The 16,002-nt window shown below is 35.9% G+C and overlaps 1 non-coding gene across 1 annotated transcript; it reads left to right on the top strand.

Moving 5' to 3' along the window:
• The first annotated feature begins 6,613 nt into the window (after positions 1-6,613).
• LOC115868730 lies at positions 6,614-6,777 on the top strand. Its single transcript, XR_004045740.1, has one exon. It is a non-coding gene; the product is annotated as a U1 spliceosomal RNA (small nuclear RNA).
• Positions 6,778-16,002: the final 9,225 nt, after the last annotated feature.

Genomic DNA, 16,002 nt, shown 5'->3' with positions numbered 1-16,002 from the left:
GCAGACAGACAATCCTGAGTTGAAGTTGTATTTACTTTTATGTCGTTGTTGTTGTTAGGTGCCACTGAGTCAGTTCTGACTCATGACAAGCCCATGTTCCCAAGAATAAAGCCCTACCCGGTCCTGGCCCGTCCTCACAATTGTTCTTATGTTTGAGCCAGCTTTGAAGATTTTTGTTTTGCTTTTCCATTGGGGTCTAATGCACACTGAAGACTGTACTATGTTTTGTTGTTGTTGTTTTTCCTCAGGCTGTATTCTCGGATCTTTAAGGCTCCATCTCTCTCCACAAGCAGGGTTTCACATGTGCATATCTCAGATTGCGTCCATCTTGCTGAGGACACATTCTTCTTCCTATAGTTGAGCTTCTTCTACTCTTTGCCCAGCTTACAGATTGAATAAGGGTAGGTGAAGGAATAAGAGCTTTCCAGGTTTTAAACGATGCACTCTTCTTGGGTTTCAGCACTGCCTCTTACCTTGGTCTATGTACAGGTTCCACATGTCAATATCCTTGGTATATTAAAATAGTCACAGAAATCTTGTATTAAACTCTAGTTTCACCTTCTGCACACCTTGTTTATCTTCCCCTCATAGGCATATTACCTTGGGCCTCTGGCTCTTGACAGTTACCTTGATTAACTGGTCGGCCTTTGTTCCAACCACTCTAAATGTGGCCTTCTTCCTTTCCACTTGCAGCCTAATGTGCCTTATATACTTTCCAGTTATTACCACTATCAACAACCAAAGCAACCACTGGAAAATGGAAATTCTAATTCCCATCTGTGTATCCAAGGCTGTTAATAAGCCTTTCTCCAATCTTGATACCGCATTCTTCTTCATATAAGCCATCTTCTCTGATGATTTGCTTAGCATACAGATTGAACAAGTATCATGAGAGGATACAAACCTGATGCACAGTTTTCCTGATTTTTAACCATTCAGTATGCCCTCGTCTGTTCACACAACTGTTTCTTGATTCATGTACAAATTCTGCAGAAGCCAAATATACTATTCTGAAATTCTAATTCTTCAAGGTTATCCACAGTTTATTATGGTCTAGTTGAATGCCTTTGCATAGCCAATGAAACAAGTAAACATCTTTCTGGTATCTGTGTTCAGCCAAGATCCATCTGACACCAGCAATGACATCTCTTGTTCCACTTCTGAATCCGGCCTGAACTTCTGGCAGTTCCTGTCAATGTACTGCTGCAACCATTGTTAGATAATCTTAAGCAAAAATTGACTTGTGTGTGATATCAATGATATGATTCTATAGTTTGAGCATTTTGTTGGGTCACTTTGCTTTGGAATGGTCACATGTATGGATCTCTTTTAGTTAGTTGGTCAAATAGCTGTCTTCCAAATTTCCTGTCACTTAAGTATGACAATTTCCAGTGCTTCTTCAGCTTGCTAAGATATTTCTATTAGTATTCCATCAACTCTTGAAGCTTTGTTTTTGCCTAATGCCTTGAGTACAGCTTGAACTTCTTCCTTCAGCAACATTGGTTCTTGCTCATATATGACCTCATGAAATGGTAGAATATTGACTGGTTCTATTTGGTAGAGTGAGTCTGTATATTCTTTCCATCGTCTCATGACAATTCTTCATCATTCAGTGTTTGGGCCATAGAAACTTTCCAGATTAGAACTCATGGCTTGAACTTTCTTTCCCGGTTCTTTCTGTTTCAGATATACTGACTGCGTTCTTCCTTTTTGGTGGTAATTCTAGGTCTTTACACATTTCGTTAAAACTGATATTTTCTATCCAGCTCTTTGACGTCATCCGCTCTTCCATTTGCTTTAGCTACTGCACAATTAGAGATAGTTTCAGAGTCTCTTCTGATATCCACTTTTCTCTTTTCTTTTTGTTTTCATGACTGATTGCTTTCTTCAGGAATGACGATATTGATGCCCTCCCACACCTCATCAGGTCTTGTGTTATTAGTGTTCAATGGGGCAAATCTGGTCCTGAAATTCAGGTGGGATACACTCAAGGTAGTATACTGACTCTTGCAAATTTTTATTTTCATCTTTATCCTGAATCACATCTAAGTAATTGATGGTCTGTTTCACAGTTTGCCGCTGCTCTGGTTTTAGCTGCTGATATTGAGGTTCTCCATTGTGTCTTCCCACAGATATAGTCAATTTGATTTCTGTGTATTCCATCTGGGAAAATCCATTTGTATAATCACCTTTTGTGTTGCTGAAATAGATATGTACTATGAACAACTTGCTGGTTTTTCAAAATTCTGTCATGCGATGTCCAGGGTCACTCTAACTTGTATCACCACTGTCCACTGCCTCCCAAGAAGTCAGCTCCTCTTCAGCCACATTTAAAGTTTCCATGGACCAGAAGGGCTTGTCCTCTGGCAGTCTCTTGGACAATGTCCTGCTGCCTTGTTTAGGCTTTCAGGATCTGACAATAATTTAAAGACGCACATAAGGTTTTCAGTGGCTTCATCCTGTGAAGTGGGAAACTGAGTCCTCTTCCATTGTGTGCTCTTAGTCAAGTGCTCTGCTGAAATCTGCTCACTTTAGGTGATGCTGCTGGCATTTGAAACACCAGTGACACAGCTTCTAGCACCACAGCAATGTGACACACCAAGAGACAAGCGGTGCCAGAGGGAAGTAGTACCTATTTAAATGGAGAAAGTGAAGTTGATTGAAATGCAGCTTGTGAATCCAGTGGCAGCTGAGTGGAGAACAAGTAGCCAACATCTCCGGAGAGTGCTGTGGGGTCGAACATAAAGCAGAAACACTATTGCAATTCGTATTTCATAGCACTAGATAAGTGGAAATGAAAAGCTTCGGGAGAAAACAGGGAAGTTGCTGATGGGATGCAGGTAAAGAAGTAAAGCATTGGAGAAAACATGTGATGAGCTCACACGGCCGTAGACGGGAACCTAACTAGGACATCTTGAGTGTTTAGGTATAGTTTTAGCTTAGAGAATAGATATTATTTTGAGAACTTATTAATTTTACCATCTACTCCCTTATTTTCTTTTTGAAATAGAAAGAAAGGCACGATCTCAGTGCCAGATTGGGAAGGATGGTTTGGAGGGTTGGGGGCATATAAAGGGTTAACAACTGGACTAGAGAAAACCAGTTATCAGATAGGTGTTGAGCAACCCTGGTGGCTCCCTTGGGTAAGTGTTGGATTGCTAGCCTTACTCTGCTCACTGTAAGGTAACTGCAAATTCATTCACCACATTCTGCTCTTGTAAGGATTTACACCCTTAGAAGCCCACAGGGGAATTTCTATTCTGTCTTCTAGGGTTGCTATGAGTCAGCATCAATTTGATGGCAATGAGTTTGACTGGGTTTTGGTTGATAGCCGTACATTGAAACAAGAAGATAAATTTAAATTATGAACAGTGTTTTTGGATTTGCTTTGTTGTTGTTGTTGTTTGTGTATCTTTGTATCAGTGTGTAGATAGACAAATGCAGATATGAAGTGATTGGAAAGCTAGCTTTAACCGATTTTATTTTCTGTTTCAAAATATAGTCATTCAATCATTTCTTTTCAACCTTGTTATCTTTTTTGCTGCATAAATGAATAAACCCCTAAATATTCCACCTTAAATTATCAATATTCCATTTGTTGACTAACATTGCTATATATATGTTTTACTTCTTGTTTCCATATTTTATTCCCACCATTATGCTATCTTTCATTTTGTTGAAGGGTTTGAAATAACTTTCTAATTTACACTTAAATAGAATCTGAAACTCATTTAAAGTTCATCTCATATTTATATATATACACGAGGGGTCTTGGAATATATGGAAAATATATGGAAATAAATGGAAACACATATATGGAATACATGGAAAATTCCATGATCTTATCATTGTATTTTCCTTTGAACTTTTTGCAGTGCCCTCAGACAGTTCTAGTGATGGCTGATATAACTGAGCTGCAGGAAGCAGCACAAAGGAGTGCTGTATCTGTCCTCCTTTGGCTTCCCTCTTGCTATGAGGCAGAGATCAAATATGCCTTCACCCTCCATCCTTCTTCACCTTGCTGCCACCAACCATTCCTCCCAAAGTGCTCTGCTTCTTTACTGGACTTGATAATGAACTCAGAGACAATACTCAAAATTAAAGAGGTGTATTAGGGAAGTTTATAGGTTACCACCAGTCAAGGTCAAAAAACAGTAAGAACACAGGCATTGATTCACAGCAACACCTCTTCTCAGCCCTCCGTGAAGTCTTCTTTAGAATTTAGCTTCTCAGTTATGTGTTCTCTTGGCTTATGCCTCCCTGGACTTGCGAGCCTTTTTGTTGCTCTGTCTCACAGTTCCACAGTCTTGGCATGATTCCTTTGTTCTGGCTCATGGTTTCACTACCTCAGTCTCCGGTTTCAGATTGGCTCCTTTGCTCTGTCCCATCGTCTCCATGCCACAGTCTCTGGTGCCTTTGGTCCTGGCCTTCTGTCACTTCAGACAGAAATCTTGAACATGTTGTGCCAAGGGCTCTTTTCCCAATAGTTCTGGGATCTCTCTCTCTGCTCCTGCTTCAAAGTTGGCTCATCTGTACAGCCAAGGGAGGGGTAACTAAAAACTAAATCCCCTCCATTGTGTCACACATGTCTATTTGTATCATCCCACCCAGTCACTTGGTGAGAGTTACAGAGACTTGGATAGAACACCCATGTAAAGAAATTTTACCCACCCAGAATAGATCTCTATATTTTTTCATAGCTATATATAATATGGTTGAGAATCATATCCCTCCTTTGTAAAATGATATTCACCTTTTAAAGAGTCCAGGAATATTGTTATTTTTATTCATAATTTCCCTTGAGTCAATTTTGATTCTTTGTAACCCCATGTGTGAAGATCTGAACATTTCAAACTTTTTCAAGGATAGAACATTTCAGAAACAGATCACCTCACAAGGAACTATCTTCTGAAGAATCTGGGGGTGAGTCCAATCTGTCAGCCTTTAGGCACTATGGGTAGTAGTCAAGCACTTCCTTTGCATCAAACAAATGCTTATATGGTCAATGTAATATTGTGACACTCAGATGAATCTGGATTATTTTACCTGAAAAAATATGTAATTATTTTCCCAAGAATTATGTAAACTTCAAATCAGACTTAACTCTGTCCCTCATTGAACACTCAAACATTTTAATTATTGCTAGTATAGAGTATTAGACAGGCAGAAGGGTTGATTTAAAAAAAAAAATCTACCTTTAGCTAGCTCGAAAACTTTTGCCAGGAAGTTTGGGGCAAACTGTTATCTAATGTTTGATATTCCTCTATGGGTTGTTACATTTCATGAGTTTACTGTACCTGCTTGAGTCAGTACTGTTGGCTCTAATTACAACTTTTCTCCCAATAATAAATGAAAGGTGAAATGGAAAACTAAAGCTATAATCTGGAATGTTTACATCAAATCATCTACCTTCACCTAAACTATCTGATAATGGAGGTAACCTATGCCATATATTTTTCCCCAAAACTAGGCAGGCTTTTAGTCTTTTATTTAGTTTATGAAATGGCTTTAGATCATAATCTCAGTTTACATTTGTGTATACAACACTGGTTTCTCTTTCTATTCAATCTCTTAAGTAAAACACTGCTGCTGTTGTTTGTCCTTTATTCCACTGATATCTAATGTACAATATTATTTTATAATGGTTGAAGTAGTTCACACTTGGATTCTATAGAAATAGATGTTAAATTTTTATGTGTCAATAAAGATCCTGTTAAAATTGCACAGCTAAATTCAGACATTAAATCCTCATTTACATATTTTTGGCATAGTCAATTCATACATTTCTTACTGTATCCTTTGAAAAAATATAGCAATAGAATGAAATTTATGAAGCTATATTTTATTATTAGTTATTATCGGATTAACAATACAGTAACCTTTTCAGAGCCTTACTGTGGCTCTGTGGAATTGTAAGGAGATAACCCTTTTCTATAGTACTCTGACAGCACATGACAGGTAGGCATTGTCTTTCTGTGGTCGTCGGGTGCAGGGTGTTTATTTCAACTCATCAGACCTCTCTGGGGCAGTGAAATTGCCCTGTAATCTTTTCTAGGGTGTAGCATTTAAGGGAGCAGATACGTAGGGGCAGTTCTACTCTTCCCTGTAGCATCACTATCAGTACTACTGGACCCTCTGCAAATGAATTGGCAGCAAGTTCAGTTCTCTGACAGACTGGCTGGGCACGTTCAAACCTCAAGGATAAAGTGGCAGAATACGAAAAGCAAGAATTTTTCTTTTCACTCGTAATTTGTACCTCTTTTCTCTGTAGTATTTTAAATTTGTATTCGAATTAGAAATATTTTCTAGTTTTTAATGCTTTAGCAACTTTTCCTCCGAATTTTATAGGCTCAAAGTCTCTGTGATCTTATAGTTAATGGCCTAGATCATTAGAAAAACAGGTGTTTTCTTTCTCCCTGAAATTTTTTTTATATTTAATAATGTCCTTAAACTTCCCTTTGTTTAAACAGTATTATAACTAAAACACTGCAGAATTCCCTAAGAAAATACTAATCTCATAATTTTAGTTAACATTGTTACTTACATTTCATGCGTCTGTGTGTTGAATTTTATTTAGTTGCCATAAACAATAAAATAAAATATCAAAATCTATATACTTACCTGGCAGGGGAGACACCATGATCACGAAGGTGGTTTTCCCAGGGCGAGGCTTATCCATTGCACTCCGGATATGCTGACCCCTGCGATTTCCCCAAATGTGGGAAACTCGACTGCATAATTTGTGGTAGTAGGGGACTGTGTTCGCACTCTCTCCTGTAAAAAAATAAATAACAAAATCAAATTAATACTATTTTTATTAAACTTTTAGTTATATATATATATATATAACTTAGTTACATAACTAATCATATTAAAACATCATGTATAATCTGTGATATTTGAAATTGGAGCTAAATACTCATCATATGAAGGAGGTTTCAAAACGTTTTTGGAAAAAATTTAATTATTTTTTAATTCCACTTTTTCAAAAACCCTTTGAAATTGCCTCATAATCATATCTATATGCGTAAAAATGGGATGACTCAAATTTACAGACTTAGTATAAGTGAAGACTGTAATCTCTTTTTTGAACTGAAAGCAAAAGCATGCATAGTCCTAAAAATGTTCACTTCAATGATATATTTACTCAGCCACTTTTTAAAGTTCACTGAAAAATATGTTTTTTTTAGTAATGAAATCATTAGAAAAATAAGCTACACAAAATGCTACAATATTTTAAAATGTGAATCAATCTCTTATTTATGTTTAGAAACCATAGACATTAAAAATTCTTCAGTTTTATTCTACTGTCATTGATATTTAAGACTAAATAGAAGAGTATTCATAATAATTATATGTAATTAGAATAATTACACCCATGCTGATTCAATTTCATCATTTTCTTCAAATATTTTGTAATCTCCCTATCACACTCTCTTTTCAAAAGGATATTGGCATAATATCTATCTAGATTGGAATCAAATGTATAGCCTTTAGAAACTATACAAAGAAACAAATTCTAAATATAGGCGTATGCATACTTAAATTTCATGGAATACAACTTCAGAACCTTGGTGCTGACCATCTTGACTCTGTCTCCTTTAAGATTTCCATGCTCTCTGTATTAAAGTGAGACCTCAGTTTGTATATGATAACACTGCCCCCAGTCATGTGATGTAGGGATATTTCTCTCACTCCTGTTGCTTCACCTTTCTCTGTCATTACTTCTCTCCCAATCCCATCTTCTTGAAAAAAAAAAAAAAAAGCTTCTTGTCATCCTCTCTAGTGGAGAAAGAGGTAAGGCCATAACTTTTGAAAACGTGTCCCTATTCTCAGTTAGCTTGATTTGATATCTGCTGAAGTCCAATATTTTTTTCTTCCAGTTCTCAAAAGATAGTAGAGTTGTGGTAGGTTATTTTGGATCAAGTGGCTTTTGCTACATTTCAGACTTTCCCATTTGACTTGTCCTTGGGTCAAACTCATGAATGTTGGAATAGGATTGTAGTTTTCAGAGGGACTCTGGGTGGGCTCAGGCATCCAATCTTTTGGTTAGGGGCCTAGTGCACTAACCTTTTGCATTACCAAAATCCTTTGGTCAATTCTGAGTCAATTCTGATTCTGAGTCAATTCTGACCAAAACCCTCCAATGAGTCAATTCGGACGCATAACAAAGCAATACCAGGTTTCAGAGGCTGTTAAGTCTTTGAAGAAGTAGACAGTCTCTTCTTTCTCCCATAGAAGGACTGGTGAGTTTGAACCACCATCCTTATGGTTAGCAGCCCAACGTTTACCCAAGAGTACCACCAGGGCTTTCTTATCCGGGGAAACTGAAGTTTTAGTGCCTTTGCATATTCACATAATCACAGTTTGCATCGAGTTGTATATTTTTTCTCCCACAATTTCTAACCAGAAAAATCAGCTGTAAACTATCTGTGCTTAATGTTTTTAATATGCTTGTGTATCATTACGTTGGTGGCTAATCGGAGGAGCGGGCCAGGCAAGTATGTCTTAATAAACTACAGAATATTACTCTAGAATTTCTCAATGTCCTAGTTCTTTTTCTCTAATGGTTGCAAACACAAATTTCTTGTGTGACTAATAATGAAAATAAAAATTCTCACCATTTGAATTTCTTTACTTTTTAAATAGTGAAATAACATAAGAACCAGTGGATTTTAGAAAGAATTGGAAGATTTTGAACAATTGTAGGAAACAATTTATACGTGACTTTGTTCAACAGAGAAGTTACCATGTCTTATAGTAAGCCTGGCTTTGGAGTGATCTCAAAAGATGCTCCTCTCTTTAGAGGCATGAGAAACTGCCCCATCACTCCAGGTGTGGATCAATAGACATGAAAACAAGGTGGGAAATCCAGGACTTACAGATCGTTGGCAGCATAAAAACGCAATAGTCAGCTTTCTATCTTTCAGTAGCAAGATTGTTATTTAATCCAAACAATTCTAAATAATCGTGACTACACCATCTAAATGCGTTTCTATGCCTGGGAGCAATGGTTGGCCTGCGCTGGGAGAAGGTGTACTTTCTCCCAACAAAGGCAGGACACAGTTTACCTTTCCAAAAATAGTGTTAGCATTAAATTAGAATTGTCTTAGAGAGCAAGAAAGGGGCTATTGGTTTGCTTCACTGATGAGAGTATAGGGAGAATTGTGTGAAAGAGTTATCTGCCTGAATAATCCAAAAAAGAAAGAAGCCTTTATTTAAAGAGAAATGTATGGAAAGAAAAATGAGAAACATCTTTCCTGTTTCGGGTTCAAAGAAAAAAAATCAAAAGAAAAGAGAAATATAAATATAAAACACATTTTTGGTTAAGTTGGGATAATCATAATAGTCTGATATGGACACAAGTTAACACAAAATATTTTAAATTTCCACATGAAAAATAAACAAATGAACAAACTTTTAAAAAACCTTACAGGCATTTGAATGGAATAATCACAAATGGAATAAATACAACAATTACGCCTCTTTCATTCAAAGAGAGTGTTTATGAAGATTACATTTACAGATTTTTTTCAAAAAAATTTCTTCCCACAAAAAAGGCTCTTTATTTGTCATTTGTCATTGGGCAATATCACTGACAAAATAATTAATCACACGCACAAAATTTTTGTTTTTTACAGCAGTTTAAATCACAAAACAGCATGATGGTATACATGTTAGAGAAAATAACCAACAAAAAAACCCACCACAGATTAACAAATAATTGATAAATATCTGCAGTGTTCTGTTCATTATTTCATATCATAAGCCACTTGTTTTATGCTGTAAGAAATGGATTTTAGGACCCCGTTTTCATTTTCCATAGTACTGATCAGTGTTGTACTCATTTGCTACTTAAAATACACTTTTCATTTTCCTTATTAACACTCCCTTAGTGCATTCTCTGTACACCATATGCTTATGGACAGCTCTTACTATCTATCCTTGACCATCTGGACTGTTCAAATTGAGAGGCTCATCTTTTTTTTTTTTTTTTAAGTTGCTACCAACTATGTTTTTAAGACATTAGAGGTAGAATATTGCTGAATATGGTACCGGCTGCTCCTTTTCCATTTGGGGCTGTTTCTCTGTGTAGTTTTAAACAATCAAACATGAAAAAATATAGATTAAATATGCTCCTAATGGTTTTGAATATTGGAATTTTAAAAGCAGTATTAAAACGCAGGATAAAATTTAGGAATCAGAAATAGATTCTTGGCATATTGCCTTAAATGGCACAGCCCCCCAAATTATCACATAACCAATGTGAATTCCAGAATACTTCTTCATAAGCATCTTTGCAAAACCATTAAAATACTTAGATGGTGTGGTGAGACTGCCTACCATAGCATTCCTTAGAAGGAAGCTGAAATTAACCACCCAAAGGCTGCTTCTAGTCTTGTTCCTGGGCTGACATGTCATTGGCTACAGACAGGGGAACAAAGTGAGATCCATCATCGCCATGATCGTAGGAAAGCCAAAAGAACAACTTATCAGGTCAGATCAAGAATAAACAAACACGAACATAAAAGTTCTTATGTTCTGATGAATTGCAGCTAACAGACCCTAAAGCATTATATTTTGGAGGCGGAAAACCTGCTCTTGTTTAACAGATTTTAGAGGGAATGAAGCAGCCAATGCTCACTGCAGGCATTTGGCCAAGCTATTGTGGTTTTGCAAGGATGCCTCACAACCCCACCCCTCTTTTTGTTGTTTGAAAAATGCAGGGTGACAACTACACCTTCTCCACCCATTTTGAATCCCTTAAAGAAAAAAAAGTATTTTGCGAACTTTCACATTTTCTAACTTGGCTTCATAAAAACCCACACTCTTCACAAGTCCCAAGGTAGAGTATGTCTTACTTCTTTGCCTCAGCATACCTATCCGATATTATATATCTTTGTTTAGAAGCTTCTATTAAATTTAATTACTTACCCCTGTGGCTTTAAATTGAGGGTGGCGATAAAACAAAGACGGCTTCTATTAAATTTAATTACTTTCCCCTGCGGCTTGCATAGAAAGGGTGGCTTCTATTAAAAACTGCATGCTATAGGTGTGGCTGATAATCAAGGATGCTTCTAAATGAAGATATATAGGCTGTAGCAATAATTAATCAAAGAAGATGATGTTAGGTACAGAAATGAATTCATATGATACTGCTAGTTTTGAAATTTATTAAAGTAATCATAGCTTTGAAAAGATTTTCATAATTTATTTTGCTTTCTTTTCACAATAAAAATATAACTTACACCTGCATGCAATACGTAGGCTATGTTAGCATTCTATTGCAGAAGGTAAATACTTCTAAATGTGGCAATCTAGCAGATAAAAAATTAAACTGTGTGATGCTTTACCTTCACTTTTCCTTTTTTGATAGTAGCTGAAAAAAGAAAATGGTTTACAGATTTAGCTATGTATGTAGTTTGAAAGTAACAACTGAAAAATGATGTTCATAATCTGAATGGCAATGAAACCAATTATCTGTACTGTGGTTGTTCACATGGGAATTCTCCTAAAGGTTTAGTATTTCTTAAAATAAATTAAAAACAGCTGTGAAAATACCATAAAACAAAAATAGCAGCTGCAAAAGAGATTAACATTCCTAAATTTCATTTGAACCTGATATGTTATTTTTCTAACAGCAACATATATATCCTGATTTTTAATCTATCTTTATGAAATTTTAACTTAAAAAAATAGGACTACTGGATAAATTTTTTTATATTACTAGTCCTTAATATTAACAAGAATTTCATCATGTATTCTCCCTTAGGATGCATTTAATATGATTCTTTTGTTTTTAGTAAGCCTCATATACAAACTACCACCATAGAATAATCTAAATAAACTCATTTAAGATTTAAAGACTACTAAGTAAACAGTTTATAGTAAAGTTTGTGCCTCTCTCTCTTTATTATGTTATTTAGTGCTACCAACGGACTTTTACGTTGAACCATGATGACCAAATGCCTTTAAAATTTTTTACATCATATCTGCTTTCCAGTTATGCAAACAGGCAAAGATGAAACTGTACCTGTTTTCCTCAGGTATTATCCAATAAGCAGGGTAAGCACAGGCTTACGTGTGCTTACTGACTAATCTGCAGGGAACAATTTCACATTTTTCCACCACATCAAAGGTTCTCCTTCTAGGTATGGCTGGCATCTGGTGCTCTCCCCGCCTCAGAGCACCTTCCTACAGAACCAAAGCCTCTCCGAATGTACAGTTCCCAGGTGGGAGGGAGTGCCCAGTAAGCCCAGGAAGTGAGCATGGCTTGCTTGTGCCTATGTACTAATCTGTAAAACAATCCCACGTGCTTTTCTCCACACGGTAAAAAACATGTGAAATAGTTCATTGCAGATTAGTAAGTAAGCACAAGTAAGACCGTGCTTACTTTGCATATTGGGTATTCTGCCCCAGTGAGAAAAAAGGTGTGTATGCTATATATGTGTGTGAGTGTATTATACATATACACATATGCATACTTACATTTTAAAAATGCAACTTATAAAACATTCTCAAGGTGGTGACAGTATAAAACAGTTTGTTGTGATGTTCAAAACATATGGCAGCGACTTTTCTAGACTTAGACCAGATGGAGCAGTTTAATCGATCCGGTGTGTTACAGCGTATGCTATTAAAAGGCTTTCTTTCTTCATAATTCATACGTTAAATAGATTGCTAAATTTTTTGTATAAGCATAAGATACTTTTGCACAAATAAATAATAAATTGAGAATCTATATTTTTTAAAGACAACAAATTATTAGAGAGATTTAAAAAAATTATCTGAGACCTCTGTTTATATTTTCCTAGCAAAAGTCTTGTCAGCTGTTCAGATTTAGCACATATTCAATATAGTTTATTTATTTGGGTTTTTGTTGGTTTCGTAGACAAATGCTGTCAGATGAGACTATTGCTCTGTTGACAGACGAGCTCTTTACGAAACAGTGCCAATATCTGGGGCGTCAATTAAAATATTAAGCTTGATAAAATCTTGAGTAATTGCTTAAAGTTCTCAAAGCAAAATCGTTTTGTCTGTGACTTTTACATCGAACTGTTTTAAAATTTTTCTACAAATTCATTTTAAACCTTTTCCCCTAAAATAATTGTATAAATTAGGCTCATTGCCATTTGAAGAAATTCTACTTCAATTTTAAGATGACAAAGTTTTACGTGTGATAATGCTTTAAAATAAATCTCATAGAAGAGTACAATGGTTATAGCACACAAACATAATTTTAGTTGTTTTTTTATCTTAAATTTGTTAGCAAAGCTAATTCTGTCTCCCAGTCTCTGTCTCTCTCTCTCTGACACACACATATGCATAATTTAAAAAATATGTGAGGAGCTGGGAAATAAAATACAACATTTTGGACTAGTTTACTGCTATTGTCCTTTTGTTATAAATACTATTTGTGACATAGGTTCAGATTTGAAGTAAACTAAGATATATGCATAACAGAAATCAAATGAAAGCAACTAGTCTCTGGAGAAATATGCAATCCTTTTGTAGAACCAAGCTTTAATGTAGACCGGTACTTAATATATTCACAGTTTATAACAACTTACGAAAAGGGTGAATGTTGAAACAAAATATCAACCCGATCTACTCTCTTTAGCATGTTTATTTATGACTCATTTCTTTTGAAAGAAACCAGGAGTATTCTAATGGTCTCACACAGACTAAATAGGTTGTTTTTTTCATAAGCAGTAACTCCATATAAGTAGAAGAGAGGAACGTTATATTTTTCCAATATAATACTACAAGGGCAAATGACAGCCTTACCTGATGGGTGATATCTTTTATAGTACAACTGTGACATATTTTATGTATCACAAAGAATGATCAAAGATGTCTCTAGGGGCTTTCTGTCATGCAATGTGGCCCAACAGCCCTGTCTGCTTTTAAAAGAGACTGTAATGCACCTTTAAAATAAGTTGGGTATATGCTTTCTCAAGTGATGATTTTTGTCGGATTTATTTGAGAAGGATTTTGATTTCTCTTACGTTATGCGATTTCCAAAATTATATGCATATTTCATTCGGTTGTGAAATGAGAGATTACTGGAATTACACTTTGCTCTTTTCTGGTTAATAGTGTGTCAGATGCTGCCAGGCCCACTCCATCCTCACAGTTGCTGCACTGTTTGAGCCCCTTGCTTTAGCCGCTGTGTCTTCCTCTTTATTTTTTATTGATCCTCTATTTCACCTCTATTGACCTTTGTAAGGGACAGATACCTCCTGATAATATGCCCAAAGTATGTAAGAGGAAGTCTGGCTTCTAAGGAGTATTTTGGATGTACTTCTTTTAAAATATGTTTGTTAAATATGTCCATGGCATATTTAATATTCTTTGCCATCTTTGTAACTCAGAGATATCAGTTCTTCTTCGGTCTTCCTTATTCATGGGCCAGCTGTAGCGTGCACTTAGAAAGACCTTGGCCTTTAAAACTATCATGGTTGGGTCGGGTGGCTTCACCACTAAGTGCTTCCCATCCTCTTCGCTACCAGCAAGTAAGCTTGCGTCTTCTGTATAAGGCAAGTTGCTAATCAGTTTTCAACTGACCCTGACACTACATTTCTTCACAGAGCCAATGTATTGGGTTATTTGCTCAACATACAGATGAAATGTGATGGGAGGGTCCAACTCCGATGAGCGGCTTTCCTGATTAAATGCATTACCCTCTTGTTCTGGCCTGGTCTGGTCTATGTTCAGGTTCTACATGAGCACAATAAAATACTCTGGAAGTCCCATTATTTGAGATGTTACTGAAAATCTGTTGTGCTATATACACTTGAATGCCTTTATTTAATAAATAAAGCACACATAAATATCTTTCTGTTATTCTCTGCTTTCAGCCAAGAGCCAACTGACCACCGGCACTGACGTCCCTGGTTTCACAGCTTCTGAATGCACTCTGAGTTTCTGGGAGGTCCTTTTTCACGTGCTCCTGCAGTTCTCTGTCCTGTAGCAGCCTGAGCAGTCAGGACTGACCTGATGGCAGAGTTGGGTTTCATATTAGACATTTGCAAGGAATATCTTTGCAAGACTAGCGATTTTTAAGCAAACAACTGAAACATTTTATTATACTTGTTGGCCAATTAACTTTGCTAATGTGAAGAGGCCTTTGGTAGAAATATGTCAACTTCATCCTGCCTCCATGCATAGAAATATGCAAGTGCATGCAAAGGAATACCTCTGACTACAGGGGTGTACTTTTATTGAGTGTTTTCTTTAGTGATGGTTCCTGTGTACTGGAAAATTCTGAGCTGTATAAAATTGGTCTTAAACTTGTTACAAAAATAATTTCGGGGGGAAAAAAGGTTCACGTAACCAATTTCATTGGTAAACCACTCAATATGTTTTATCTTTTAAAGAAAGAAATAATTTAAAGAATATTTTTTAAAACTCTTTTCTTTTCATACATGGCTTTTTAAACTACATGCATGTATAGCTTGACTGTAAGTTAAAATGAGAATTACACTACATTTGTGTGTTAAAAGTATCTTTTCTTTTGAAAAATTATGTACCCCATATAACAAGAAAATGTACTACATTTTATTTTATTTTTTATTTATTTATTTATTTATTTATTTATTTATTCCTAATCTGTCTCTCTTTCTTTTAATCATTGTATTGGGGGCTTGTACAATGCTCCTTAAAATCCAAACATACATCCATCGTGTCAAGCACATTTGTCCAATTTGTTGCCATAATCATTCTCAAAACATTTGCTTTCTACTTGAGCCCTTGGTATCAGTTCCTCATTTTCCCCCTCTCTCCCTACTCCCGCCTCCCTCATGAACCTTTGATAATTTATAAATTATTATCATTTGGACTTTGCAGCCTTCCTTAAGAATTTGGTATAATTATATTAAGAGTGTAATTCTGTTTTTGAGGTCAGTAAATACTTATAGATCAGTTCATATTCAAAGGAGTTGTAATGTTTGTTGACATATTATTTGTTTTTGAAATTATTAAAATTAGTTGTACAGTTTT

The sequence above is a fragment of the Echinops telfairi genome, unplaced genomic scaffold (assembly GCF_000313985.2).
Source record: "Echinops telfairi isolate 266 unplaced genomic scaffold, ASM31398v2 ScPeMD7_1;HRSCAF=3_0, whole genome shotgun sequence".
Lineage (NCBI taxonomy): Eukaryota > Metazoa > Chordata > Mammalia > Afrosoricida > Tenrecidae > Echinops > Echinops telfairi.
The sequence above is the reverse complement of the archived record's forward strand: the minus strand, read 5'-3'. Positions and strand labels throughout refer to the sequence as shown.